The sequence below is a fragment of the Bidens hawaiensis genome, unplaced genomic scaffold (genome assembly GCF_021521415.1).
Source record: "Bidens hawaiensis isolate Kalapana, Puna unplaced genomic scaffold, B.hawaiensis_p1.1 tig00006907_1, whole genome shotgun sequence".
Classification (NCBI taxonomy): domain Eukaryota; kingdom Viridiplantae; phylum Streptophyta; class Magnoliopsida; order Asterales; family Asteraceae; genus Bidens; species Bidens hawaiensis.
This window is the reverse complement of record NW_027491473.1, coordinates 397,032-404,934: the sequence shown is the minus strand read 5'-3', so window position 1 is coordinate 404,934 and position 7,903 is coordinate 397,032. Positions and strand designations below refer to the sequence as shown.

Genomic DNA, 7,903 nt, shown 5'->3' with positions numbered 1-7,903 from the left:
GGAATTGGTATTGTGTGGGACATGATAATTATTGGCTCTCTGGTTACGACCACGGCCACGACCAAGACCTTAAGAATTAGTGTTCCATTTGAATGAATGCTTACGATCATTAAAATGCCTTTTGTCAAAATGACCACGGCTACGTCCATGGCCTTGTCCACGGCCTTGTTCCCATTTATTACCGGAATTTTTATGAGAATTTTTGTGAGCAACATTTGCCTCTGGTAATGCTAATGAACCTGTGGGACGAGATTGATGATTTTTCATCAATAATTCATTATTTTTTTCTGCTACAAGGAGAAATGCATTTAGATAAGAGTATCTCCTAAAATTCTGCAATCGATAATGCGTTGGAAGGTTATATTTGATGCATGAAATGTGGAGAAAGTTTTTTCCAACATATCTTCCTTAGTAACAGTTTGCCCACAAAATCTGAGCGTTGAGTATATTCTGAACAAAGCAGATATGTACTCATTTACTTTTTTGAAATCTTGGAACCTGAGATTGTTCCATTCATCTCTAGCAGAGGGAAATAGAACTTCACTTTGATGATCAAATCTGCTTTTTAAATCTTCCCATAAAATACATGGATCCTCACAATTTGAATACCCAAATTGTAACATCTCATCAATGTGTTTGTGGAGGAAGACATAGGCTTTTGCCTTGTCTTGATCCTCACAATTATTTCCTACTGTTATCGTATTCAAAACACCCATTGATTTGAGATGTCGTTTGACATGTGTCGTCCATGACATATAATTATCTCCGGTGATATTGAGAGCCGAAAATTCAAGTTTTGCGATGTTTGCCATTTTAATACTAAACACAAATAAGATAAATATTAGGATTACATACTTATTAAAATTGAAAGAAAATACAAAGGTAAAGCTATAAATAGATAAGGAAAAAAAAGAAAAGATTAAACTCTCTAGGTGGGAGATTACAAAATAAGAACAATAAGATTATCAGCATTATGGTAGTTAACATTAAAACTGGATGAATCATCTTGAAAGCTTTATCTTGGATAAACTTAAGAAGAAGAATATTTGTTGTAAATGAAATGGAGTTGATAATTGGTTGTTTATAGTGAAAATTTATAACCGTTTTACAACGGTTATATTACCGTTTTATAACGGTAACATGTTGTATGTGTGTGTGTGTATAATATTAATTATTTTTAAGTAAGATAATAAATAAGATATTAAATAAAGTTTATTTTATAAAATATATAATTAGTATGCATAATAATAATAATAATAATAGAATTGTTAGTGTAAATAAATCTAACTTCTAAATGAAATATTAGTGTGCATATATAAATAAAAGTTAGAATAGTTATCAAATTTTAATAACAATGTTTATGCATATAACTGTTGTTACTTAGTATATGTATATGCATATATATATATATATATATATATATCCAATGTACATAATTAAAGAAGTGTTTATGATGTTTATATGGATACCTTTGTGCCTATTACCTTTCTTGATTAGGATATAAGCGGCTCGTGCTGATAACGTGTTATAATATTAGCTCTAATTATAACAAGCTTATTAGAATAATATATGAACTTTGAAGTTAACAAGAGACAAGGGAATAAGAAATGTAAGAATTACTAATCTTACTGGGATATATTTATACGTTACACATACATCATATTTATAGTGTCAAGACATTACTTGAATAGATTATTTAGGGGGGACAAAAACCATATAATTGGTGCATATAAAAAGTTTGTCGGTGAGGTCAAATAATTGGTGTCATCCAAATAATATTGTCGGTAATTCATAACAAGAACCCAATTGTTAAAATTAATAAAAATGTTAAATGTCAAGTACATATACTGATCAAGTGCAATCGGAGGGTCAAGTTATTCTACGAAGGGAAACAAAAATGAGAATGATGAGAAGCCATAATTAATTGATATGTGTCAAGTAGGGACCAAAGGAAAAAGGGTATAAAATTAATATTACACATTTTCTCTCTCCACATGAAAGTCACATGTTAATACCCCCATCATTTTTAAACGTCTATAACCTTTTCGTATGATATTTTTTTAAAAAATAAAATTCACCATAATAACAAGCGTTTTTTACCTTTAGTATGAGTATAATTTTGTTATATAAGAATAAAAAATAATTTACGTCATTGTGTCTTTTTGCTTACCATTATGTATTTTTTCGTCATTGTGTCTTTCTGTTTATTATTGTGTTTTTTCGCCATTGCGTTTTTCAACTGATTATTGTGTTTTTTTAAATACTAATAACACCGTTGTGTAATAGTATATATAATGAAAAATACCAACAAATTATCTAATACATAAAACACAATGATGAATGCACATTCCACAATAACATGAAACGTAAAACACCATAATAAATACATATAATATAACAACACAATGGCCTGAAACGTAAGACACAATGATAAATACATATAACACAATGACCTTAAACGTAAGACACAATGGTAAATACATATAACACAATGACCTAAAACGTAAGACACAATGGTAAATACATATAGCACAATAACCTTAAACGTAAGACACAATGGTAAATAAATATAACATAGTGACCTTAAACGTAAGACACAATGGTAAATACATATAACACAATGACCTTAAACGTAAGGCACAATGGTAAACACATATAACACAATGACCTTAAACGTAAGACACAATGGTAAACACATATAACACAATGACCTTTAACGTAAGACAATACATATAACACAATGACCTTAAACGTAAAACACAATGGAATCTACATATTACACAACGGCTTGAACGTAATACACAATCAACATAAAACAAATGTCGAGCACAAAGACACAGTGACAAACGAAAGACACAATGACGTAATCTTTGTTTTAATTTTTATCTTTAATATGAGTATCAATTTAAAAACACAATGACCAAAATATATAACACAATGCATAGAAAAACCCAATTAAAAAACACAATGTACAACCAAATAACACAATACAAAAAAATCCACCAACTTTTTTTTTATTTTTATATAACAATATGATATTCGTATTAAAGATAAAAAAAACGCTCGTTATTATGGTAAAAAAATTTCTAAAAAAACGTAGTATGAAAAAGTTATAGACGTTTTAAAATGATTGAGGAATTGGCATGTGCCTTGCATGTGGAGAGAGAGAGTCATCATAAGTGGGTTATTACCTTCATGCCCTTTTCATCAATTTTTATTTTCAAATTAATCTCCATCATCCAAATCTAAGATCAATAGATTAGATTCATTCTCACTCTTTTTATTTTTGTTGTCATTTGTATTTTAACTTTACCGGAACATTTCTATTACTCCAAAATATTCTTTGTGGCTCGTTTATTTTAGTGGGCTTCTTCCACAAACTAGCCCAACAACAATTAAAGAAATATAAGCCCACAATAATTAATTGCTTATTTCAGCTCAATATATTTACTTTTACAAATTAATTAAGCCATGTGAATGCTAAAGCCCTATAAGTAACTAAATGATTATGTATAATTGATTTTAACTTTTAATTTAAACTAGTGTTTGCACTAGATATTCGTTGCGCATGGAAAATTGAAAATTAGGCATATGCATAAAATGCAAAATAATATTTATAATCATCCTAGTTTTATCCCCCATATTACGGGGCTGTTTTACATTATTCGTTTATAATATTTATATACTTTTTTGGAGTTTAATTTTGTTTATTATAAGAAAATTAATAATATACCTAGAATTTGATAATAAAAGGGTTTCACAAATAACTAAGATGTTATAACCCGGTGTAAAAGTTATCTGGGTGTGGTGAGATCCAAGACCCGCTTAATTTGTTTACTATAAAAATTTTTCTTAATTATAAATAATATCTTTAAAAAACATATAATAATTTTTAGTATATCCCTATTTTTTAGGATTTTCACATGAATAATTTGGTGAAATTGATATTTAATTTAATGGGATGTTATAACCCGTATAGTAAATATTTGGGTTTGGTAAGATCCATACCCGTGAATTCGGGTCAAATGCATGAGAAGCTTCCATTTAAAATTAAGCAATCTGATAGCTTCCAAAAAAGGGGGGAACGACCACATCGTGACACGTAGAATTTTTGAGTTTTCGTTTATATATATTATAGATAGATTAGGCAAACAAATTTAAAGTTTGTTAACCTTTCAATTTAAAGTTTAAAAATTAATGTTTGTTACTTAAACAATGTGAGTAGAGCCGACATTCCTAATAATATGTATATACATGGCCAAGTTATAACAAGAAGTATGATCTTTGTAGGAGGATAAGAAGTAATATAGACTATTAATTTTGAATTTGAAGAGTTGAGATTAGTTTATGGAAAAATTAAGTATAAAATAAGATAAATGACAAAAAAGGAAGAACGCATAATTGTTGGTTTTCTCCCCCACATACAAGACACATGCCAATTCTCCAATCGTTTTAAAACATTCATAATTTGTTTATACGACATCTTTTTTTTAATAATCACCTTAATAATGAGTGTTTTTATCTTTAATATAAATACCATATTGTTATAAAAAAATTAAAAAAAATTAGTTGGTTTTTTTATACATTGTGTTATAGGATAGGCATTGTGTTTTTTCTTCAGTGTGTTTTATCCAAGGGCAAATACCATAAAAAGCCAACATACTTTCTGTTTTTGCTCGTTAAAGTCCCTCAACATTTTTTTGCACTTTAAAGTCCCTCAACATGTTAAATTTGAACAAAAATGCAAAGTAACTCATAAAAACAATATGAAACTGATTTTTTTTGCTTATGTGTTATTTTTTCTTATGTAATATATATGGGAAAGTGTATATGTGGTTTTAAACATCTAACTCATATGCAAAACCCATCAAAGCCACGTTGTTTAGATTAAATATAACTAAAAAATTAAAATAATCAAATTCTTTTAAGGTTCCATTTAAAACAATGTGAAAACCGGAATTGACAAGAACTTTGAATAGTGACATTAAGCATAGCAATTGAGTTCAACATCCCACACAAACTTCATAGCCCATTTCCAAACCAACCCATCCCTAATTAATCAAAAAAAAATATATTGTTAACTCCATTCTATTTTCTTTCTATTTTTTATTTTACTTTTTTGACGAAACTTGAATTAAGATGATTGGTGAACCATCCTAAATTTCTAATATTATAACCAATACTTTAATATGTTCTAGCTTGCAGCAAAGCACAGTAAATAATTCAGATTCATAATGCTCCATTTTGATACAATGATACCCGTGATGTAATTTTAATAATATATGTGTTCCACCATCAAAAGAAAAAACCTCACACAATGTGATCTTGAGTAAACAATTCCATTGCAAAATTGAGGATTTATAATAGGTTCTTGAGATGTGTCAGAACTCAGAATTATCAACCAGAAAAAAGAATATTATTTATATCTTCAAATGTTTTTATAAGTTATATAACATTTTTGTTCAAATTTAACATGTTGAGGGACTTTAACATACAAAAAATTGTTGAGAGACTTTAATGAGTAAAAATAGAAAGTATGTTGGTTTTTATGGTATTTGCCCTTTACCCAATTATGCTTTAGCATAATGTTTTTTCGATTATGTTTTTCACATTGTGTTATACAATTGTGTTTTTCATTGTGTTTTTTTCATTGTGTTTTTTTTTCATAGTGTTTTTCCGGTGGCCGTTTTTCGATGACCTTTTCTGGTGATTGTTTTTCGGTGACTTTTAGGTGATTTTTTAGACGATTTTTTCTGCAAAATTTTTCAGGGATTGTTTAGCGGTGACTATCCGACGACTTTTCCGGAGACTTTTCCGGCGAGGTGGTGGTGGGAGGCGATGGCGGTGGGCGATGGAGTGGTGGTGGTGGTTGTAGGAGATAAGTGAAGATGTAAGTGGGTTTTTAAGATTAATGTAAGTGGGTTTTTGATCCCGAGTCTCATTTGGGGAGGAAAAGGAAATAAGAAGAAATGTGAAGGAATCATGTTTCAGAGATTTTTTAAGGAGATGAGGGGAGGAGAATGGAGAGAAAACACTAGAAAATTTAAGTTCATAGTCATTCTTTCAAATTGGAGAGATTAGGAGAGAATGTGTGTGTTTAAAATAAACTGCCTATTAACTCCTAAATTCCCTTTCCTTTCCTTTTATTTTCATTAAACTCGAGAACATAAAATGAAGTGACACATTTTCTTCCCTCTCTTTCAATTCTTCTCCCTTTCTTTTCTCTCATTAAATGAAACTTGAGAACACAGTAAAGGAAGTGGGTTTTCAATATTAAAGTAGTAGATTAAAATACCTTCTTTCCTAGTCTTCTTAAAAAATCAAACTTCTTATTTGAACTTAATCTCGTATATATAATGGTTATAGTTTAAATTAAACTAATTTATGTTAATACATTTGAACTAAAATTAATATATAACTAGTTTTTTTTTATCCGCGCGTTGCGGCGCGTTGGAGCATTTGTTAACCATGGACTATTACTATAGTTTTCGAATACACCAAACATAATGGCTATACAACTACTACATAACACAACATTCGTTTTTAATCAAAAATACCATGATACCAATGGTTTAAATTGAATAAATCAAGGCACTAATACAAATACACAATGTAGCCAACGACAACAGTCAAAGCACTTAATCTCTTAATAAGCTTTCGATTCTTCCCAACATAAGTCGGCACCTTCAAGTTGTACCTAAAACAATAAACATAACACATTTTCTATAAACTTGAAAGAATAGATTTGTAATAATATCAAGTTTGTTAAATGTGAAGACGAAAAATAGTAAAAACAACAAAATGAATCTAACCTCAACAAAAGCATAACCTGGAGCTGTCGGTTGAACTTTAAGCTCAATGTGGGCTATTGAACTAAACTGAAAGAAAATGTTAAATTTAAAACTAACAACCGGAGATGGATGATAATTAGAATTCCAACAGAAAATGGTCAAATTTAAACAATTAAGTTGATCAAAGTCAATATCCTGTATTTTAAGCAATATCAAAGTGCACATAACATGTTCCTCAGTTGAGTTGCTGAAGCCCAAAACATATTGTTGGCCATGTTAGTCACAGGTTACTTTTTTTTCTTTTGTTTCTTTTTGGAATGATTTAACGCCATTATAGTATATTCAATGCTAGATGTAGAAGTTAAAATAAATCATTATCAAATAAAACCAAAGTTCAGTGTTTTAAAGTTCTTAATTACCATTGTTGTACCAATAATTCAAATATGTAGTGTTTAGCAGCAGAACACTCAGTTATAAATTTGTAATTCTCTTGACTTGAAAAAAATAATAAAAAATGCTCGTTTCGATTACAAATTAAGCTTAAAGAAAACGTCAATTGGTATGGTTAGTTAGAAAACTATATGTGCAGTTAAAGAAGTAATTGCATACATCACAAAACTTTAGTGCTTGCATCACAAAACCTCTCAAAAAACGCAAAATCAATCAACAGCAAACTTCCAAAGCCCAATCGCATATGAACACCAAAACAAACCTGAGTCGTTAATTGCATAAAGTTCATCTACATCTGTAAACAAAACAAAATCAAAAAACTCAAATAATGAAAACTATGGAAAGGCAAAAATAAACACACAAAAGTAATTTAAAAAAAAGAGTTGAAGAAAAATATCTTACACACCGCAGGTGAGAGGTCAAATGATTGTGGAGTGATGAATGTTTGAAGATCTCTTCGACGGTGCGCGAAGTTGAAGAAATAAACAGTCATTTCCATAAATCGTGAACCACAAACTTTCATATCTAATAATATGACAACAGATCGACTTAGTAAAACGAATCAAAGATAGTAAGTGGTTCGGAACACAAACCTTTGACGGGTGATTACGGTGTAGATAAACAGTAACTCTGATATCTCTGTCTCTCTGGTCGTGTTTGTA

At 29.5% G+C, this 7,903-nt stretch overlaps 1 long non-coding RNA gene across 1 annotated transcript; it reads right to left on the bottom strand.

Annotated features, from left to right (window-relative positions):
• Nucleotides 1-6,430: 6,430 nt before the first annotated feature.
• On the bottom strand, nucleotides 6,431-7,545 carry LOC143633804 (uncharacterized). The gene is made up of 3 exons (XR_013153733.1): nucleotides 7,504-7,545; nucleotides 6,813-6,878; nucleotides 6,431-6,697 (listed from the first exon to the last, which is right to left on the bottom strand). It is a non-coding gene; the product is annotated as an uncharacterized LOC143633804 (long non-coding RNA).
• Between the last annotated feature and the right edge of the window lie 358 nt (nucleotides 7,546-7,903).